Here is a 22,471-nt window from a genome sequence, read left to right on the forward strand (position 1 = left end):
AGGAGGTTCCCTGATCTCCAAGCCTCTTTCACGTTTATGACATTATTAGTGGGCTTTCTGCTATTCTGACTGGCATGAGGCGATATGTCACTGTAGTTTTGTTCTGCATTTCTTACTATTTAGCGATGGTGAGCAACTTTCTTTTGTGTCTTCCCCATCGAAAAGAGCAAGTTGTCCCACCCAGCCTCAGCAGCTGTGGGGCACAGGCTTAGTCTCCCCACAGCACGTGCAGTATTCCTGGACCAGGGATGATGCCCGAGGGCCCCACACTGTCAGGGGGATTCTTAAGCACAGGGTTATCAGTCTGTTTGTTTATGTTTGAGATGTATATAAATTGGAATGTTTTCCTTTACAATGTTGTGTTAGATTCCACTGGACAACTTCATCAATCACCATAGGTATATGTTTACCCACTCTCTCTTGAACCTCCCTCCCACCATCTCCGTCTCCCCCCTCTAGCCATCACAGAGCCCCGTGCTGAGCTCTCTGTGCTATAGAGCAGGCTCCCACTTGCTACCTATTTTACACATTGCGGTGAATATATGTCGAGGCTCTTCTCTCAATTGGGCCCCCTCTCATTCTCCCGCTGTGTCCACAGGTCTAATGTCTATATTTGTGAAAATATTGTATTAACATATATATATATATATATATATATTGAATCTAGAAAATGTTATTGATGATCCTATATAATGAGCAGGACTAAAGCTGCAGACATAGATATTAAGCATTTTTTTTTTTTTTTTTTTTGGTTTGAAAATTGTAATTTATTGATGAAAGTGAAGTTGCTCAGTTCTGACTCTTTGAGATACCCCATGGACACCAGGCTCCTCCGTCCATGGGATTTTCTAGGCAAGGGTACTGGAGTGGGTTGCCGTTTCCTTCTCCTTAAGCATTTTTATATTAAGCTTTCAAGGTATAAAGTACATGGACAATCATTCCACGCATTTTATTAAGTGAAAGAAGCCCATCTGAAAGTGCCACAAGAAGTCGGATTTTTACAACCTGGCATTGTGGTGTAGGTGAATGTTCTCATGTGCTCCATTGTGTCTGAGGCTTTGGGACCCAATGGACTGTGCCTGCCAGGTTCCTCTGTCCGTGAGATTTCCCAGGAAAGAACACTGAGTGGGTGGCCATTTCTTCTTTCAAGGGATCTTGCAGGGGATCCTTACCCAAGGATTGAACCCACATCACCCGGGTCACCTGCATTGGCAGCTGGATTCTTTACCACAGAGCCACCTGAGAATCTAGTCGGAAATGTAGAAGAGATTAAAATGGTCAGTGGTTGCCATGGGTTGCAAAGCAGGGGCTATGAATATCGTGAGTTCAGGACCATGAAATCATTGTGTGAAACGTTTTAATGGACACAAGTTATTATACATTTGCCCAGACCCTAGAGTGAGCACCCCTAGAAGAGAAACATAAGGTGAAACTACAAACATTATTTCATGTCTTTCTAGATTCATCTCTGGTAACAAATGTAAACACTGGTGGGGAAATAAGTAGGAAGATTGTCCACGTATGGGAAAAATATGTATATGGGAAATCTCTGTACCTTACTCTCAATTCTGCTGTGAAACTAAATCTTCTAAGATATTGGTACTGGTGCATGTACAGCGATCATTTTTAGAATATATACTATCAGAAAAAAAGGATATGCTCCTATCTTAGTTTTTCCATAGGCAATTATCCTTTAAAGATGTGAGAAAATGGGACTCTCCATAAAGAGCAGAGAACAAACTGTAGCAGATGATTCATAAAGCCTGGAAATACAAACATGAAGTAGAACCACAACACTTTTCTGTGTTGAAAGTGAAGGTGAAGACACTCAGTCCATGTCTGATTCCTTGGGACTCCATGGACTGTAGCCCGCCAGGCTCCTTTGTCCATGGGATTTTTCCAGCAAGAATACTGGAGAGGGTTGCCATTTTCTTCTCCAGGGGATGATGTTTCTGACCCAGGGATCAAACTGGGGTCTCCCACATGCAGGCAGATTCTCCTGTCTGAGCCACCACAGAATCTGTTTCATGTGTTAATTTATGGGTAAGTTCACTTATGACTTCTTTCCTTGGTTGGTCACCAGATAGATTTTAGGGCATCATTTTCAAATGCATCTGTCCCTGCACATACACACTGTTAACCCAACGTCCACTGCTGCCCCTGGTTTATTCTCAAAGAAAGCTGTGATGGAAACACCTCCCGGCTCCTGGTCTTGCTGTAGCAGACCGCCCACCTGCAGAGAGGTGGTCAGATTGCAAATCGTGTTGTGAAATCTGTGTCCCCAGGTTACAGAGGGAAGTAAGAAACAAACCAAAACTAAGGACTCAGGCCAGTTTTCCTAGAATTCTGAGAGCAAAGCCTTGCAGGAACCCAGGGCCCCCAGGTGATTCCCACCAAACACTCACCCCTCCCCTCCCCTCCCCCAAGGGCACAGGCACAGGCCTTGCAGGGCCACACCCATCCGAGAAAGAGGCCCTCCCCAGGAATCAGGCTGAGGTTCTTTGTTTCTAGAAGATCCCGCTCTCAACCCTTGCTCCAGAGCTCTGGAGCAGGCAGAGCTGAGGGCTCAAGCTCAGGGCTCCTGGAAGCGGGTCTCCCTGCTGCATTTTTTCAAAGAACCTCAGAGGCAGAGTCAGGTAGCCCAGAAGTTGGGTCCCTTGTCTCTTGTCAATTGTTCTGTTAGGGGAAGCACACTGACTGAAACCGCCCACCCTGGCCAGGCACCATCGTAACCATTTGCATGAGTTGTTTCATGACAAAAGATCCTGATAAGGAATATGGAACTAATAAGCCACTGCCAACCGGAAGAGTTCAGGAAAGGTCAAAAGGAAACACTGCGTGTCTGCCCACTTCCCAGAATCCCTCTAGCTAGCATCCATCTTGGCTGAGCGATGCGTTCACCATCAGGAAAGACTCTGAATTAGAATGATTGGCCAAAGACCACCCGGAAACTAATCCCATCAGCATAAAACCCAAGACTGCCAGCCACACAACAGAGCAGTTCTGCTGGGTTCCCTTACCTACTGCTCTCCCCCCGCGTGCCCTTTCCCAATAAAGTCTCTTACTTTGTCAGCACATGTGTCTCCTCAGACAATTCCTTTCCGAATGTTAGACAAGAGGCCAGTTTCGGGCCCTGGAAGGGGTCCCCATTCCTGCAACAGTTCTGGGGCTTGGTCTCTCTAATGTGAAAAGAAAGAGAACTCTCTGGGTGGTCTGCAAAGAGAGTGGGAAAAGTGAGCACCAAACCCACGATGTGATTAGCATATCAGCTTAATCTTGATTACCCACTACAGCTGAGGGACAGAGGAAGCCAGAAAAGAGCTCAGAAAAGGGAGAGAGAAAGCAGAAGTTGTTCTCTTCCTTTTCATGGCAGCAGCTGAAGGTGAAAGAGCTGTGTGGATGCCTTTAAAGGTATTTTCTCAGCCTGTATGAGAGTTTGGGACATAATATGCCCAAAGAAGATGCAGAGTGAAATGTCAGGGCATGCCCCAGGAAAAGTGCAGCAGACGAGATCCTGAGGCTGGCTAAACTTCCGGGGACCGACCCCCTGCAGCCTGGTCCAATCAGGTACCGACCCGGAGCCCTTGGACATCAACTGCCGCTGTAGCCTTCGCTTTCTTCCTTATATGAAAAGACCTGGCTTGGATGCCGGCCCTGGCTATAAAACCCCTCCCCACCCCTCATACCTCGCAGACTCCCTTTGTCTACTCGCTCACTCACCCCCGGGAGTTCTGCCCGAGAGCGACCGCCGAATAAAGGCCTTCATCAACGGTACTTAGAGGTGGCTTTTTCTTCCCGCGGCATTTTCTAACATCTGGCGCCCAGCGTGAGGCTCGAGGTGAGGGCCCCCAGCACTCGCTGTTGAGGCCCCCTCGAGCTCCACCGCTGCGGTAGCCCCGGACCCAGGTGGCTGACCAACCCCCCGGACGGCAGGATACGGGGTAAGTCCCTTCGGCTTTGGAGCCTGCCCTCCCTGGCGACCACCTCCTAGGGCCCAGTGACGGGTGCCCACTTACTGGGCCCTCCCGGTCACCAGCTGGTGGGGAGACTTCCCCAGCGGCTGAGTAGACCTCCGGCTTCGGCCTTTTCCGGTCACCAGCTCGTGAGGGAGACGTCCCAAGCGGCTGAGTAAACCTCCGGCTTCGGCCTTTCCCGGTCCCCAGCTAGTGAAGAAGACGTTCCGAATGGCTGCACGGACCTCCGGCTTCCCTTGACACGCCCAAAGATGTTCGGGCAGTGGGGGTTACCTCCACACCCTTTGGTCGCCATGGGATCGACAGCCTCCAAACCCGATCCCCAATACTCCACCCCCTTAGAGTGCCTGCTGGCTAACCTGTGGACTCTAAGACTAAAGGGAGATATCCGCCCCAAGCAGCTCACTTTTCTGTGTTCACAGGCCTGGCCTCAGTATTCCCTAGATAATGGCTCACAATGGCCAGCCACAGGGACACTAGACTTTGACGTCCTCCGTGATTTAGATAATTACTGCCGGAGAACGGGAAAATGGTCTGAGGTCCCCTATGTTCAGGCCTTTTGGGTGTTGCGCTCTCTCCCCACCCTGTGCAACACGTGCGCTCCCAGCCAAATCCTACTCACCATGGCCCCCCCGACTCCACCCTCCCGGACCAAGCCAACTCCTCCCGTCTCTGAGTCTTCTGCTTTCTCTGTGCCCCCGGAAGATCTGGTGGCCCCCCCTCCCTATGCATCTCCCACGGCCCCCACCCCTTCCTCTCCGGCTCCTGCCTCCTCCCCCTCCACTCCGGCCCCTTTTGCCTCTGCTCCTGCCCCCGAGACTCCACCGCCGGCCCCAGATCCTCCGGCCCTTAACCCTATCTTGTATCCTCCTCTTCCCCCCGTCACTCCCTCCCCTTCTCCGGTTAGCTCCCACACTCGCTCTCACAGCAACCCTCCAGGTGCCTCCCCTCCCCCTCCCCCAGCCCCGCTACTTCCTCTGCGACAAGTAGCCGGAGCTGAGGGTCTAGCCCAGGTTGCCTCCCCTCCCTCTCCCCCAGCCTGGCTACTCCCCCTGCGACAAGTAGCTGGAGCTGAGGGTCTAGCCCAGGTCCACGTCCCCTTCTCTCTCCAAAACCTAGCACAGATTGAGGCCAAACTGGGATCCTTTTCCTCCAACCCCACTCAATATATTAAACAGTTTATGAGTCTGACCCGCGCCTACGCCCTAACATGGCAAGACATATATGTCATCCTGGGGTCTACCACCACCCCCGAAGAGAGGCAGGCCATTTGGATGGCAGCCAAGGCTCAGGCTGCCCCCCCGGGAGCTCAGGCAGTTCCTGACACCAACCCTGATTGGAACTACCAAGAAGGGGGTGGTGGCCAGCTGCGGGTATGCTATATGATAGAGTGTCTCCTCGATGGGATGGAAACGTCCTCTCATAAGGTAGTAAACCTCCTCAAACTAGATGAGGTGACTCAGGGGCCCAACAAAAACCCAGCCATGTTTCTTAATCCGCTGACTGAGGCCCTTGTTCAATACACCAGACTGTCCCCGGAGTCCTCCATTGGGGCAGCTACCTTGGCCAATCGTTTTATCTCCCAATCCACACCTGACATCCGAAGAAAACTGGCCAAGGCTGAGGATGGCCCTCAGACCCCTATTCGAGACCTGGTAAAAATGGCCTTTAAAGTTTATAACTCCCGTGAAGAAGCTGCTGAGGCCAGCCGAAAGGCAAGGCTCAAACAAAAGGCTGAATTTCAGGCAAGCCTCCTAAACCAGCAAACCCAGGCCTTGGTAGCGGCCCTGCGGCCGGCGGCGGTCTCAGGGCCCCAAAACCCCCCTCTGGGGGCCTGCTTCAAGTGCGGCCAAGAAGGACACTGGGCCAAGATGTGCCCCAATCCGCGGCCTCCTTCCAAGCCGTGCCCATTGTGCAAACAACGAGGACACTGGGCTAGTGACTGTCCCCGGGCCTCTCGGGCCCCGACCTCTAGGAGCCGGGGACCAGAGCGCCCCAGGGAGACCTCCTGTCCTCCTCCGGCCTTGGAACTGCTGAGCTTCAACGATGACTGACGCCGCCCGGACTCGGGGACCCCAATAACCCAAGCCGAGCCTAGGGTAACGCTCCAGGTAGCGGGTAAGTCCATCAACTTTCTAGTTGATACGGGGGCTACCTATTCGTTCCTTCCCTCTTTCGGGGGCACTTTACGTCCTTCCCAGGCTTCGGTTATGGGCATTGACGGCCAACCCTCGTGTCCGCTCCAAACCCAACCACTGTCCTGCCAATTAGATTCCTGCCTATTTACCCACTCCTTTTTGGTCATCCCCTCCTGCCCTACTCCTCTCTTGGGAAGAGATATACTCGCTAAGCTGAAGGCCACTCTTCACCTGACTCCAGGATCGGCTCCCACGTCAGGGGCCTTCCTAATGTTACTTGTTGACCCTCCAATCTCTTCTGTTAATCCTGAGGTCTGGCACACCCGAGTGCCAGTGGTGGCTCGGCACCACCCTCCAGTCCTCATCCAGCTAAGAGACCCCACCTGCTTCCCAGCCAGGCCCCAGTTTCCTTTGTCTACTCGTAACCTCAGGGGACTAAAGCCCATCATCAACCGTCTCATGGGACAGGGTCTTTTGATCCCCACGACTTCCCCCTGTAACACTCCCATCCTCCCTGTTCGAAAGGCTTCAGGAGACTACCGGCTAGTGCAGGATCTCTGCCTGATCAACGCGGCGGTGGTCCCTGCCCATCCACTTGTCCCTAACCCCTACACCCTCCTTTCTTCCATACCTCCCAAAACCTCTCATTTCACTGTTATTGACCTCAAGGATGCCTTTTTTACCATCCCACTCCACCCCGACTGCCAATTCCTCTTTGCTTTTACCTGGACTGACCCCGACACACAGCTGGCCACACAACTCACATGGACTGTACTCCCTCAGGGGTTCAGAGACAGTCCCCACTACTTCAGCCAGGCTCTGTCCCGGGACCTGGCCAGATGCTCGCTCCGCCCTAGCACCCTCCTCCAATATGTAGATGACTTGCTCCTTTGCAGCCCCTCAGAAGAGACCTCCCAACAACATTCTGCAACTCTTCTTAATTTCCTCGGTTCCCAGGGTTACAGAGCCTCACAATCCAAGGCCCAACAGACTCAGACTTCTCTTGTCTATCTAGGCCTCCAAATCACCCCTACCACTAGGGCCCTGACAGCAGATCGGTGTAGCCTCCTCAGGTCCATCTGTTCTCCGGCCAACGGAGACCAGATATTGTCCTTCCTAGGACTGACGGGGTTCTTCCGACACTGGGTCCCAAATTACGCCACCCTGGCCAAACCCCTATATGCCACCGCTAAAGAGACTCCCACAGGACCGCTGTCTTCCCCCACTGAAGTGGCTCAGGCCTTCCACGCTTTACGCTCAACCCTATTGGCTGCACCCCCTCTCTTTCTCCCAAATCCCAACTATCCACACCATCTACACACTGGTGAAAAGGGAGAGATAGCCTTTGGAGCCTTGGTGCAACCGATTGGCCCCGAAGTGCTGCCTATTGCTTACATATCCAAACAACTGGACCCCACAGCCAAGGGATGGTTCCCCTGCCTGCGGGCACTAGCGGCAGCGGCAACATTGTACGCTGATGCTAAAAAGCTGATTCATGGTCAACCCCTGACCATCTTCTCACCTCATCGCCTTGGCGATTTTTAGCCTCTAGATTTCTCTCTGACCTCAGCGAATCCAGGCTCCAGCAGTTTCACCTGGTATTTTTGGACAATCCGCGAGTTTTCGTGAGTCGCTCTCCACAATTAAACCCGCTTTCTTCGTTGCCCTCCCTCCCCCTCTCCTCAAAACCCCCAGCCCACTCATGCCCAGAGGTCCTTGAGTCCCTTATGCAACCACCTCACAACCTGTTTTCCGAACCTCCACCAGATCCAGAGCTAACTTTGTTCGTCGATGGGAGCTCAAAGCGAGATCCCGATGGGAACCGAAGGGCGGCTTATGCTGTGGTAACCACCCGAGAAGTCCTAGAGGCTCAGCCCTTGCCACCCGGGACGACCTCTCAAAAGGCTGAACTAACAGCCCTAACTAGAGCCTTACACCTAGCAAAAGGAAAAAGGGCCAATATTTACACAGACTCCAAATATGCCTTCTTGATTGCCATTCTCATGCGGCAATCTGGAAAGAGCGGGGCTTCCTGACCACTAAAGGATCCCCCATCTGTAATGCCCCCCACATTATTCGACTGTTAGATGCCTTATCTCTGCCCAAAGAGGTCGCTATCATACACTGCAAGGGACACCAAAATACTCATGACACTGTCGCTCTGGGTAATAATATGGCAGATCAAGTGGCTCGACAAATCACCTTACAACAAGCCCCCGAGCCCTTGGTGACTTTGAGATCCACCCTCAACCCAGATTATTCCAGCGAGGAAGCCAGAGCCTTGCTGGCACAGGGAGGGGCTCAGAGGCACCCGTCGGGATGGATACTACTCCATAATAAACCAGTGCTCCCTGAGCGCCAGGCTAAGGCCATAATATCCCAAATCCACAATACCCTCCACATCGGGTCAAAGGCTCTCTTTTCCTTTCTCAGCCCTCTCTTTTCTCCCCTACATCTCAGACAGACAATATATGCGGTCCACCGCTCCTGCGTAACATGTGCTTCCACCTCTCCTCAAGGAGAACTCTGACCCCCACAGGAGACTCACCAGCTAAGGGGACATATGCCCGGACAAGATTGGCAGATAGACTTCACTCACATGCCCAGACATCGAACCTACCGCTATCTGCTGCTCTTGGTGGACACCTTTTCAGGATGGGTCGAGGCCTTCCCCACCGCCCGAGAGACGGCAGCCGCGGTGGCAGAGGTCTTGATGACCCATCTCATTCCCAGATTTGGGTTGCCAAACTCTCTCCAGTCTGACAATGGGCCTGCCTTCATCTCACAGATCTCCCAGCAGGTGGCTACGGCTCTGGGCATCGACTGGCATCTCCACATCCCCTATCGGCCCCAATCGTCAGGCAAAGTAGAACGGGTGAACGGCATCATCAAGACGCACCTGACCAAGCTTGCCTCAGAACTGCGGCTGTCTTGGGTCGACCTCCTTCCTCTGGCGCTCACTCGCATTCGCACCACAGCACACTCCAAAACAGGTTTGACCCCTTTTGAACTGCTCTACGGCAGGCCCTATCTCCTGACTCACCTCCCAGAGGGAGAGGCTCCCCCACTCGCAGGGTACCTCTCCCTCTTCTCCCTCCTACGATCCTTGCTGAGAGAACACGCAGACTGGGTCCTGCCACAACCGACAGACGACGAGAGGCCAACTCAGCCTCTGGCCCCAGGAGATCACGTACTGCTAAAAGCCTTAAGTCCCCGCCTGCTACAACCTCGCTGGACGGGGCCCCATACTGTAATCCTCACCACTCCCACGGTAGAAAAACTTCTGGGACACGAGCCCTGGTATCACCTGACCCGGCTCAAATGAGCTCCCCCGGGTCTCCTAGAGACAGGGGCAGCCCCGGCCCAGGCCCCTCCTCCCAATTACTCCTACCCCTCCACCCTCACGGGGCCGACCAAACTAACCATCACCCGAACCCCTCTGTCGTTGATCCCAAAATAATTGAGGGACCACATCCCGATATCCGATGCTGACCTGGCATCACCCGCTGTGGCTGCTAACAATCACAGCTCTGGCCATACTTTTTGCCATTGGATTAGCGGCCGCGGCCTCCCGCGATTGGTCCTCCACTCCTTGACTGTCCCTGGCCCTCACGTACCTAGCAATCTGCTTCCTACTCCTGGGGTGCTATTCCCTTGGGACACCCTGACCTGGTTACCAGCTCCATCCCTACGAGACCCACGGGGCTGATTGTCCGCCACATCCCCTTCACCCCAACCTCAAAACAATGTGGGACTCTCCACTCTGGGTTACTCTGGGGGTACTGGGGGTCTTAGAAAAAGGGGAGCACACCTACCAAAACCCCCACCAGCCTTTTCAAGTCACCTGGATTTAAAAAAATGGAGAGACCTACGAAGAGCTAAACCAGACCACAGCCACCCAACTGAAAGATAAGTGGTGGCCGGACCTATACTTTAACCTTACAAAGTTAATCGAACAATCAGGATACTCCAAGTGTAGGGTCAGGTCCCTCGGGTTTTATGCCTGCCCGGGACATCAGCGAGAAAACATAAAGACCTGTGGGGGAATGGTGAGCCGCTACTGTAAATTCTGGGGCTGTGTCACTTCCAACGATGGGTACCGGAAGTGGTCGGTGACCAAGCCAGACCTGATCAATATGTCCTTCACGGATCCTCTCCCGAAATCAGATTGGCAGGGACAACCCTCCAACCCAGGGCAGTGCAGCGACCAGGTACGACTGTCATTTACACAGCAGGGACAGGCCGAAAATAGATGGATTTCCGGGCTGTCCTGGGGGGTAGTGATATATGATACCTATGGCACGGGAGACAATAGCGCAACATTGTATGTTCAGCAAGTCCTCCAACCCGCCCAGACCCATGCTGTTGGGGCCAACCAGATTATTGCACCCCCCCACCCCGCCCCTCACCACAAGGGACAAATGCCACAAATGTTGTGACCTCGCCTACCCCTACCCCCTCTCTTCAGCTAACCCGGACAGACCCACCAGAAACCCAAGAAGCCCTGTAGGCCTTGATCAAAGAAACCTATGGGGCCCTTAACCACTCCAATCCTAATGCGACTCAATCCTGCTGGCTTTGCTACACCTTACACCCACCTTACTACGAGGCTGTGGGCTTAAATGCCACCTACAACTTATCCACTCTCTCCAACCCACCACAGTGTTCTTGGGGAGACCGCAAGGTGGGCCTTACCATGAAACAAGTATGGGGTTCGGGGACCTGCTTAGGCACGGTTCCTACAGATAAACAAACCCTGTGTGCCCAGACTGACAATGACACCAACTTCACCAATAAGACCTACGTCATACCCGAAATCGGGGGGTGGTGGGTATGCTCACAGACTGGGCTGACGCCCTGTCTCCATTTGGCTGTCTGCGACCAGAGCAGGGAATTCTGTGTCATGGTAGTGGTAGTACCCAAGATTACATACCGCCCAGAAGAGGTCCTCTACAACTTTTGGGACCAAGATACCCCAGCTCCTAGACATAAGAGGGAGCCCATTACAGCTATTACTCTAGCAACGCTGTTCGCCCTGGGGGCGGCCGGAACGGGTACGGGCATTGCTTCCCTGACCACACAACATCAGGGCCTGATCACCCAGAGAGTCGCCATTGATGAAGACATTGCACGAATAGAAAAGTCTATGATGGCCTTAGAAAAATCCCTAACCTCTTTGTCAGAAGTGGTGTTACAGAACAGACAAGGCCTAGACCTGATCTTTTTACAACAAGGGGGCCTCTGTGCAGCCCTCAAGGAAGAGTGTTGCTTTTACACAGACCATACAAGGGTAGTAAGAGAGTCCATGGCCAAAGTAAGAGAAGGACTAGAGCGCAGAAAGAGGGAACGGGAAGCCCAGCAAGGTTGCTTCGAATCATGGCTCCAAAACTCCCCCTGGCTGACCACCCTGCTCTGGACCTTAATGGGACCACTCATAACCCTCTGGTTGCTCTTAACTTTCGGGCCCTGTCTCTTAAATAAGCTCTTGGCCTTTGTCAAACAGCGGCTCAACACGGTCCAGCTGATGGTGTTGCGACAGCAGTACCAAGGGCTTCCAACGAATACTCTGTGACAAAATTAACCGCAGACGTTCCCTGTCATCGCAGCCACACCCTATCCCTCGCCGCCCCCATTCAGCAGGAAGAAGCCAGAGAGAACCAGCGCCCCTTGTCCTATAACAAAAAGGCCGGGATGAAAGGTCGGGGCATGCCCCAGAAAAAGTGCGGCAGATGAGTTCCGGAGGCTGGCTAAACTTTCGGGGACTGACCCCCTGCAGCCTGGTCCAATCAGGTACCGACCCGGAGCCCTTGGACATCAACTGCCGCTGTAGCCTTCACTTTCTTCCTTATATGAAAAGACCTGGCTTGGACGCCGGCCCTGGCTATAAAACCCCTCCCCACCCCTCATACCTCTCAGACTCCCTTTGTCTGCTCGCTCACCCGCCCCCGGGAGTTCTGCCCGAGAGCGACCGCCCAATAAAGGCCTTCAAAAACGGTCCTTAGAGGTGGCTTTTTCTTCCTGCGGCGTTTTCTAACATCTGGCGCCCATCAGCAGATGAATGGATAAGGAAGCTGTGGTACATATACACCATGGAATATTACTCAGCCGTTAAAAAGAATTCATTTGAATCAGTTCTAATGAGATGGACGAAACTGGAGCCCATTATACAGAGTGAAGTAAGCCAGAAAGATAAAGAACAGTACAGCATACTAACACATATATATGGAATTTAGAAAGATGGTAATGATAACCCTATATGCAAAACAGAAAAAGAGACACAGAAGTACAGGACAGACTTTTGAACTCTGTGGGAGAAGGTGAGGGTGGGATGTTTTGAAAGAACAGCATGTATATTATCTATAGTGAAACAGACCACCAGCCCAGGTGGGATGCATGAGACAAGTACTCGGGCCTGGTGCACTGGGAAGACCCAGAGGAATCGGGTGGAGAGGGAGGTGGGAGGGGGGATCGGGATGGGGAATACATGTAACTCCATGGCTGATTCATGTCAATGTATGACAAAACCCACTGAAATGTTGTGAAGTAATTAGCCTACAACTAATAAAGAAAAAAAAAAAAAAAAAAAAAAAGAAGTGAGTGACAGATAAATGCTTTGCCACATTGTGTACATTTGAAAGGTTTTCTTCCTATACTACCTTTCCTATGTCTACTTAGATTGGACGAGTTACTAAAGTCTTTCCCACGTATCTGACACTTGTATTCTTTCTGTGGATTCTGAATAGTCCTCTGTTGAACAAGTTCTGAAGACTGATTAGAAGCTTTACAGTATTGACTACAATTATAAGTCTTCTCTCCAGGATGAATACTCTTCTTCAGAGAAAGACCTGATATCTGATAAAAGGTAGTTCTACACTTACTACTTTTAGAATCCCTGTGTGAAGATTCAGGTCCCTGATGTTTCATAAAGTGTGAGTCTCCTTCAACCTCACACCCAGTTTCATTGCTTGAATACCTTCTCACACCATCATGAATACTCTTGTAATTGTTGGGGCTGGAGTTCTTATTTAAGGCTTGACTCATTTTATTACACATGGAAAGTTGCTCCATATTAGCCATATCATGATATGTACTGAGCAATGCTGGCTGGATTACATCTCTTCCATTATCGTCAACATTATACATCATGGAATGGAGAGAAAATATCATTTGCTACAAGAATAATGACTTCTGGCTCACAGATCCCTCAAATTGAGTATATTGTGAGTTTTGCCCCTCATTTTTAAATTTCAGGTGTTCAGACATGCTTGAATGTATGCTTAAATGAAGTCTACATTCAGAATTGTTTGAATGAGTATTTGCAGTGGAGACTAAATCATGTTCCAAATATATCACGTTTCCTTTCAGAGAACATGTATGTTTCAAAAGTTGATGTAAACCTTTTTTTAAAAACTAAAAACTAACACTTCTCAGCATATGTTGAAGACTGAAATTGGTGTCTTCCCCAATTTGACTCATGTTGCTCTTTTCTTTTTGCATTATTGTTAGCATTATGTGTAACTGTCTCAATTTCTTTATGTCCCTATAAACATTTTCTCTGTCTTTATATGCCCTTGTATATTCCCAGTGTTTTATTAAATTAAAGTTTCTGAGGTGAAATCTTTCGTATATTTCTAGGTTTGCTTCTGGAAAGAAATCTTCTATCCTTGGTTTCTTTGGCATCAAATCCTGGTGTCTTATGGAGAGATAGCTGGAAGATATCAAATCACAAGTAATTTTGCCTACTATTCTCAGTGAACATCCTTAAAGATTTACAGAAAATTGATGAACCCTTCACTAGTTTAAAAATAAAATAGAGACAGAAGGATCAAGATGCCAGAGGATCTCTCTCCACAAGCACATGAAGAATACATCAGAAACGGAACACTTCTCACAGAGCCCAGCTGGACACTAGCAGAGGCCCTTGGAAATCTACAAGGACAGATACATTCCTGCTGAGCCAGGTAGGACAAGAGAAAGAAGAAGGAAAAGGAAGAGGAGAGGAAGTGGGAGAAGAAGGAAAAGGAAGAGGAGAGGAAGTGGGATGGGGCCTGCAACCCTGGGGGGGACAAGAAAGTGAGGAGCGGTCTCCACATCTGGGGAAGCCCCTCGTCGGGGACTCAGTTTGGACAGGAGGAGAGCCTCATTCTCTGTGGGAGAGAACATGGCAACCAGCGTGTGGCAGCGGGACAGGGTGAGACCTGCACACGGGGGCCTGACCCCTGCCCTGCCCACCCAGCCTGAGAGGCACGCCCACCGCTGCAGACAAGGGCTGGGTGCCGAATTGTGGGGTTCAGAGTGCAGACCCAGGCAGACGACTGCGGTTGGCAGTGAGGAGACATCCTGAGGGGACGGGAGTGAGGGAGGGCCTCTATAAACGGGATGCTTGTGGAGGAAGCCTGAACCACCACAGAGCAGAGCACAAATCTCTGGACCAATCTCACGCACCAAGCTGCAGGCACCAGAAGGATGAGTAACGAGGTGCCCGTAGCCTTCAAAACAGAGACTACAAGCAGAAAACTGGACAAAATGAGATGGAAAAGGAATGTGTGACAGAGGGAGAAGCAGGCTAAGAACCTACAGGAAGCACTAAATGAAGAGGAAATGGGCAATCTAAGGATGACTTCTCGCTTTTAGTCATCTGAAGTGGGGACACCAAACATTTTCACAAATCCTAGCTGGCTAATAATTCTTTAGTCCACTTATTGTCACACACGTTTCTGAAAATGTTCTATTAGATGTTTCAATGTGAAAATAATAAATGATATTGACAGATAACTAATCAGATGCTGAAGACACATAGGACAATATCTAGGAAACTGATTACAGGTAAGATAAAGTTAATAAACTACTAGTTCTTAAGAAAGAGAGACTTCTGAAAATATGCTTGAAACACTGGGAATTCTACTCATTGCTCTGTGGAGACCTAAATGGGAAGGAGATCAGTAGAATGGCAAAGACTAGAGAGCTCTTCAAGAAAATTAAAGATACCAGGGGAATATTTCATTCAAAAATGGGCACAATAAAGGACAGAAATGGCACGGACCTAACAGAAGCAGAAGATTTTAACAAAAGGTGTCAGGAATAAATGGAAGAGCTATACATAATATCCTAATGACCATGATAACCAGGATGGTGTGATCACTCACCTAGACACACACATCCTGTAGTCTGAAATCAAGTGGGCCTAGGAAGCATCCATGCCAGCGGAGCTACTGGAGGCGATGGAATTCCAGTTGAGCCATTTCAAATCTTAAAGATGATGTTGTGAAAGTGCTGCACTCAACATGCCAGCAAATTTGGAAAACTTAGCAGTGGCCACAGGACTGGAAAAGGTCAGTTTTCATTCTAATCTCGACGAAAGGCAATGCCAAAATTTCTTAAAATGACTGCACAATTGCACTCATTTCAAACGCTAGCAAAGAAAGTCTCAAAATTCTCCAAGCAAGGCTTCAGCAGAATGTGAACTGAGAACTTCCAGACATTCAAGCTGGATTTCAAAAAGACAGAGGAACCAGAGAACAAATTGTCAACATTCCTTGGATCACTGAAAAAGCAACAGAGTTCCGGAAAAACATCTGCTTTGGCTTTGTTGACTATGCCAATGCCTTAGAACGTGTGGATCACAACAAACTCTGGAAAATTCTTAAAGAGATGGGGATACCAGACCACCTTACCCATCTCCTGAGAAATCTGTGTGCAGGTCAAGAAATGAGAGTTAGAACCAGACATGGAATAACGGACTGGTTCCAAATTGGGAAAGCATTATGTCAAGACTGTGTACTGTCACCCTGCTTATTTAACTTATATGCAGAGTACATCATGCAGGAGCCCTTGGTTGGGAAGATTCCCTGGAGACGGGAAAGCTCCTCACTCCAGTATTCTGGCCTAGAGAATTCCGTAGATGGTATAGTCTGTGGGGCCGCAAAGAGGCAGACATGACTGAGCAACTTTCACTTCCATCTTTGACATTTCATCATGCTAAATGGTGGGCTGGAAGAAGCACAAGCTGGAATCACGATGCAGAGAGAAATATCAAATACCTCAGATATACAGGCGACACCATCCAAAGGGCAGAAAGCAAAGAGAAACTGAGGAGTCCCCTGAAGAAACTGAAAGAGGCAAGTGAAAAGCTGGCCTCAACTCAGGATTGAAAAAAACAAGATCATGGCATCCAGTCCCATCACTTCATGGCCAATAGGTGCGCAAACAATGGAAACAGTGACAGACTTAATTTTTTGGGGTTCCAAAAATACTGTAGATTGTGACTGCAGCCGTGAAATTAAAAGATGCTTGCTCCCTGGAAGGAAAACTATGAGTAACCTAGGCAGCATATTAAAAAGCAGAGATGTTAATTTGCTGACAAATGTTAGTCTAGTCAAAGCTATGGTTTTTCCAGTAGTCACATACGGATGTGCTTGGACCATAAAGAAAGTTAAGTCCTGAAAACGTGACGTTTTTGAACTAAGGTGGTGGAGAAGACTCTTGAGTCCCTTGGACTGCAAGGAGATCACACCACTACATCCTAAAGGAAATCAGTCCTGAGCATTCATTGGAAGGACTTAATGCTGAGGCTCCAATAATTAGGCCACCTCATGCAAAGCACGGACTCATTGGATAAGACCCTGATGCTGGGAAAAACTGAGGGCAGGAGGAGAAGGGGACGACAGAGGATGAGATGGTTGTATGCATCACGGACTTGATGGACATGAATCTGACCAGGATCCAGGTGTTGGTGATGGAGAGATAAGCCTGGTGTGCTGCAGTCAATGGGTTTGCAAAGAATGGGACACGACTGAGAGACTGAATGAACTGACAGGTATAATTGATTCTTTTCGGTGTACAGTAGTACAACATTGTAAAACAGCTGTATTCCAATTAGAACTTTAAAAATTTTTTCCTTTATATAATCTAGAAATCCTTATAGTTTGAATCAACCACTAATAATATGTGTGGAAAATATGCTAAGCTTTTATGCCAATTTATTTTAAAATTCTGTGAGGTAATTGAATATATTAAAGTAGCTTAGCATTTCAAAATGGGGCCAAATACACTTAAGATATTTAATATGAATTCATATAAGGAAAATAGAAACTTTGAAGTAAACTTGAGATGTGCATTCCCTTTGATTTTCGGCAGGGTTTGCTTTCTGCAGTGAAAAAATTACTTGAATTTGAAATTTATTTAGAAGGTCCTCTCTTTAGCTCCCAGTGGATAGGAAGCCATAAATGAGAAAACAAAAACCCACCCCAGTTTTCCTAGAAGTTCAGCAGTTTGTCTACCACTTCACTCACACATTTTTGTCTAGAGGTAGAAACTTTAAAAGGGCTGTACAGTTACTCAGAAATGGACACAGTTTTCCTAGGATCCCCAAGACATGGAAGAGCAACCAATGAATGCAGTTTGTAAGAAGACAAGAGGAGACTTTTAGTTCACACTATGATGGAGAAAAGTAACCACTGGAGAGGAATTTATGAATGATTCAAGAGACAGAATAGGCAAGTGATACGTTTCTATGACAGCAGTGGACACAAACCCAGGTTTTCCAAAATCATTCCCATTGAAGCAGGTCTTCCAAAACCACCTGGGGAAGGATGACTTCCTCACTGCTCCTTGGACCTCTCATCTGACTCATCATCTCCATCTACTCACACCTACCTGGGTGTACGGCTGCTGTCTCCACTCTCCTTATACTCCTGGGATTGTTCAGTTGCTCCAGAAGGGTGACCAGATTCAGCCCAGAGACTACAAGTCCTGTTCATCAGAGAAAGGAATATTTGTGTTCTTAGAGATTCATCCATGTCCAATCCTATATGTATTCTGGTGAGACGACAATGCATGGGAGAATGTTAATACAGCCGAGAAAATTATTTCCCCAAACACTTTATTGAAAGCACCTCTACAACACTAACAAATACATGACAATCAAATCCTGAGATTTTGGTCACGTACCGCTAAGGCAAAAGTAAGTGTGTAAGTGTGAAATTAAGAGAGGGTGCAACCATTTAATACCACAGAACTTATACAATTACCACTAACCTACAACGAAGCAGGCAGAGTACATCAAGGAAGTAGATGGTTACAGGCATAATGAATCATCATGAAGCCTTTCTCTCTAAACTCACAGATAGCCATTTTCCCCTAGAAAGCAGAGATCTGAAACTATTGTGGGAAGCAGAAAATTTCAGAAGAGAGTCTAGAAATAAAGGAACCAAAACCCAGTGGGCAGAAAAGGGATTCTGGAAGGCAGTTATCCTCACCCAAGGAGGCCAGGTTCCCGTAGTTCCCTAACATCACGTCTGTGTAAATGCCCGCTGACCGAGGCCCAGGCATTCCCACTCCTCTTGAGTGAAGTCTATGGCCACATCCCGGAATGTCAACCGTCCCTGAAATACAAAGTATAGATGCCATGTGGCCGTGGGAAGTCTTCCTAATGTGACCCATGATGGAAACAGCAAGTTCAGCGACCTCGTTTTCCTTTAGGAGAGTGCCTGCTATTACACAGAATATAATTTTTACACAGTAATATTTTCGCTGTATTTTTAACCCCAAGGAAAGAGGATGAGATGCGATCCACGAACTACTGCAGGAACTATTATGACTTGGAAGAGGAATTATAAAATAATCAGGAACTATACAATAAATATTGGCATTTTATTTTTGAGTGTTGTACTTGTGTGACACAGGATGAACTATCAAAAAAAGAACACCGGAAGTACTTTTAAAAACCACATTCCAATCCAAACGTGATGGAGTGGGCCCAATGTGCCACATTTTTAACAAGCTTATTCGAACTAGTAATGTTGAAAATTCTCCTTCATGAATGACCATTTTGAACAGCTATGAAATAGAATAGTAAGGAAAGAATTCATACTTAACTTTGATCTTTAAGTGTTCTACAGATTTTATAGGTCTCATAGGATACAAACCTTGGTGGCAAGAATCATTTTATCTATTTAGCATCTACTATATATCTTTCTGACAGTTTTTCAGAGTCTTGAATGTGCAACAGAAATAATTTAAAATCAATTATGCTGCTGTTTGGTCTTTTCGAAAGTATTTTAACAAACATTCTTTAAATGGCAGATCTGAAACTTTACATCAGTTTATGGACTCTAGACTTTAAGAAAACACAGACAAATATACAGAGACAACTGTATGGAAAGTTACTGACATTTCTGTATTCCTAAATAATACTAAAAGCAAGAAAAGTGTTAGTCACTCAGTCGTGTCCTATTCTTTGCACCCCAAGGACTGTAGCCTGCCAGGCTCCTCTGTCCATGGGATTCTCCAGGCAAGAATACTGGAATGGGTAGCTATTCCCTTCTCCAGGGGATCTTAATAAAGAAGAACAAGAAAAAAAATCGATATAATCTTGTTAACATGTTTAGGCATCTAGAGATATACTACAATGGGACTATATACTCAGTAATAGAGAAAAATTGTCATGTCAATGAAATCAGGAACATTTTTAACTGATTAAAAATGTACATAAATATTTCAGCATGATATTATTTTAATTTTTAAAAACTGACTAGTGTGCAGACATACACAACAATATAAAATAAAGCAGAGCTCTGGTTCTGAATTTTTGAATTTCCTGACAGTCTGTATTGTTTCCATTTAGCTATATTTTAAAACTGAACAGTTGAACATAGATTACAACTAACAGGGTTCTTGTAAACATTTTGGAAAATGCAGAAAGACGATGAAACTTTGTCTGTGATGTGAGCATGGATTTACTGGAAATGATCAGACCTGGGCTTGAGTGATGGAAACCCCCACTCCCAAAACCCAGCATCTCTAGTAAACACATGTGAGTATTGTCAACGACAAACTGGCACTTGCCAAGAACATTGCCAGCAACTGAACAACAACAAGGACGTTTGCCATCTGCCTCTGTGAAGAATGAACCTTCTGGTGCTGAAACTGTTGATGTTCAACCTCCCCTGAGGGACTTCAGGTTGGATTCAAGCACTCTGTGCTCCAGGGAATCTGGTGGAACTCGTCTGAAGAGAGTTAGCTATTTGCAGGAACTGATTTCAGGATTCCAATCCTTGCATCTCTTCATATCTGTGTGTGCTGGGCTTAGTCACTCAGTTGTATCCAACACTTTGTGACCCCATGGACTGTAGCCCACCAGGCTCCTCTGTTTATGGGGATTCTCCAGGCAAGAATACCAGAGTGGGTTGCCATGCCCTCCTCCAGGGGATCTTCTGAACCTATGGATCAAACCCAGGTCTCCCGCATTTAGCATCTGAGTCATCAGGGAAGCCCCTTCATATCTAGAAAAGCACCAAATCACTCAACGGTGACATCAGTTGCTCATGACTGGCAGAAATGCTTTTTGTCAAGTTAGCGCTTGACTGCACTGAATCTTATGCACCCACCTTCCCCCACTGCCTCTTGGAGCAGTCTCTCAGAGTTACCTGAGGTGCTGTCTCCTGGGCTCCTGTGTTCATTTTGCTCCAAATATAACTTAACTCACAATTCTCAAGTTGTGCATCTGTCTTAGCCAACAGGATTCATCGTTCAAAGCAAAGAGAAACCAAGATGATACAGAGTTTCCCCAGTAAATGTGACAGTTGCCCATATCCCTCACTTTTTCTTTCCAATACCCCTTTGTGAAGGCAGGAAAATAAAAAAAAAAGAATCTCAGAGCATGGGATTCTTACAGGAGCACCTGAACCAGTGAACATCTGAGGCCATGGGGTAAGAACTACATCGAAAAATGTATTATCACTGCCAGGCATTTTGGCAATATTATGAAAACCATGATCTCAATCTATTATGAAAAATATTAGTTTTATGCAATTTGCAGTGCATATATACCTCCCATGATCTGTAACCTAATAGTACATGTCATAGTAAGTTTTTCTTATTGAAACAGAGGATGGCCTCTGGTACTTTTTTTATTTCTAAAAATTTTCTGAGAAATTCTGGACTGCTGAGTTCATTCTCTTTATAAGGGAATTTTTTTAGTCCTGTTCTACAGAACTGAATTGCATCTACATGTAAACTCATCACGGCGTCTCTCTACTTCCCTGGGATCCCAACACCAACCACATTCCAATGGGAATCTCAGATACCTGTAACCCTCCGTGTTCTTTTCTCAAAAAGGGAAGTCACTAATTCATCCTGAGAATTCATCATGGTCTACAGAAAGCAAGGATAGGATGAAGAAAAGGCTGTGGGACACAGGGAGAAGCAGGCTAAGAGCCGGTCTTCACCATGATAAGAAATAAAGGAAAAAGAAGACGTTGACAACAGCAAACCGCCAGGGAGAAACATTAGAATCAGAGAGTAAAGGTGTGCCGCTTCTCAGCCCAGCCCTTTCAGGAGGAAACGCAGACACAGCCCCCGACCCGGGACAGGACGTTCACCTGAGAAGCGGCCATTCCCTCCTCTTCTGCCTCCTGCTCTGCGTCTTCTTTGGGCATATTGTGTCCCAAACTCGCATACTGGCTGAGAAAGTACCTTTAAAGGCATCCACACAGCTCTTTCACCTTCAGCTGCTGCAGTGAAAAGGAAGAGAACGACTTCTGCTTTCTCTCTCCCTTTTCTGAGCTCTTTTTTGACTTCCTCTGTCTCAGAGCTGTAGTGGGTAATCAAGATTAAGCTGATACGCTAATTACATCGTGGGTTTGGTGCTCACTTTCCCCACTCTCTTTGCAGACCACCCCGAGAGTTCTCTTTCTTTTCGCATTAGAGAGACCAAGCCCCAGAACAATTCACAAGAGGCAAGGAACCCAACTTCTGGGCTACCTGACTCTGCCTCTGAGGGTCTTTGAAACAATGCAGCAGGAAGACCCGCTTCCAGGAGTCCTGAGCTTGAGCCCTCAGCTCTGCCTGCTCCAGAGCTCTGGAGAGAGTTGAGGGCGGCATCTTCTAGAAACAAAGAACCTCAGCCTGATTCCTGGGGAGGGGCTCTTTCTCGGATGGGTGTGGCCCTGCCAGGCCTGTGCCTGTGCCCTTGGGGGAGGGGAGGGGAGGGGTGAGTGTTTGGTGGGAATCACCTGGGGGCCCTGGGTTCCTGCAAGGCTTTGCGCTCATAATTCTAGGAAAGATGGCCTGAGTCCTTAGTTTTGGTTTGCTTCTTACTCCCCTCTGTAACCTGGGGACACAGGTTTGCACAAAATGATTTGCACTGTGACCACCTCTCTTCGGGTGGCAGGTCTGCTACTTCAAGACGAGGAGCCGGGAGATGTTTCCATCACAGCTTTCTTTGAGAACAAACCAGGGGCAGCAGTGGACGTTGGGTTAACAGTGTGTATGTGCAGGGACAGATGCATTTGAAAATGATGCCCTAAAATCTATCCAGTGACCAACCAAGGAAACAAGTCACAAGTGAACTTACCCATA

This window comes from Cervus elaphus, chromosome 4 (assembly GCF_910594005.1).
Source record: "Cervus elaphus chromosome 4, mCerEla1.1, whole genome shotgun sequence".
NCBI lineage: Eukaryota > Metazoa > Chordata > Mammalia > Artiodactyla > Cervidae > Cervus > Cervus elaphus.